Source organism: Penaeus monodon, chromosome 29, assembly GCF_015228065.2.
Source record: "Penaeus monodon isolate SGIC_2016 chromosome 29, NSTDA_Pmon_1, whole genome shotgun sequence".
NCBI lineage: Eukaryota > Metazoa > Arthropoda > Malacostraca > Decapoda > Penaeidae > Penaeus > Penaeus monodon.
The window spans coordinates 12,539,896-12,540,610 of NC_051414.1; the positions used below are offsets into that span (position 1 = coordinate 12,539,896).

The 715-nt window shown below is 39.9% G+C and overlaps 1 pseudogene; it reads left to right on the forward strand.

Moving 5' to 3' along the window:
• Positions 1-715, forward strand: part of LOC119591736 — an 11,647-nt pseudogene that overhangs the window by 320 nt on the left and 10,612 nt on the right.

Genomic DNA, 715 nt, shown 5'->3' on the forward strand with positions numbered 1-715 from the left:
ACGCACGCACGTATATTTGTCATCGCATCGTAAATGACTATGGACTGACGATCACGTCTGTCTGGATACGTTCCTGCGAGTGCAAATGGCGTTCCGGCGAAATGTGGATACATTTCCGAACGCCTTTGTGTTTCTGCGTCACCTGCTGAGAACGAAGCAATAGGTCTCATTGAAAATAATACGTAGGAGGTATCTTAATTAATATTATCACTCATTTATGAGCATGAACAGACATGAATAATGTTAGTACAAAAAAATGAGTTGATTAGACACTAAAACAAGTTGTATATCGAAATGTTTATTCAACCGGCAGCCGGCCGTATTAGTTACCCCTTTGATATGTCTAATCTCTTGGGTTGTGCACAGACAATTTTCATTTAGTAAACGGCTAATCGGGCAATCGGAAAATTTAATATATTGGCCACCCTGAGTACATGGCCACACACCCAACCCAGTTAACATACTTATTAAGATTACTCATCCGTACTGGGTCAAACACTCCAGTATTCCTTTGGTTATTTGTACACTGTGAACATGCACTCATTTGTCATAGTGGTGCACTCAAAGTTATATGTCAATTTTAACCCTGTCACCAACTGTCTGAGAACTAATGCCACAGTTGTTGACAAGAAGACAGTAAAGTTGACACCTTGGTTTAAGGGAACCCTTGTCCTTTCTAAATTGCCCTTTTGGAATAGTAACAGACACAATAGAT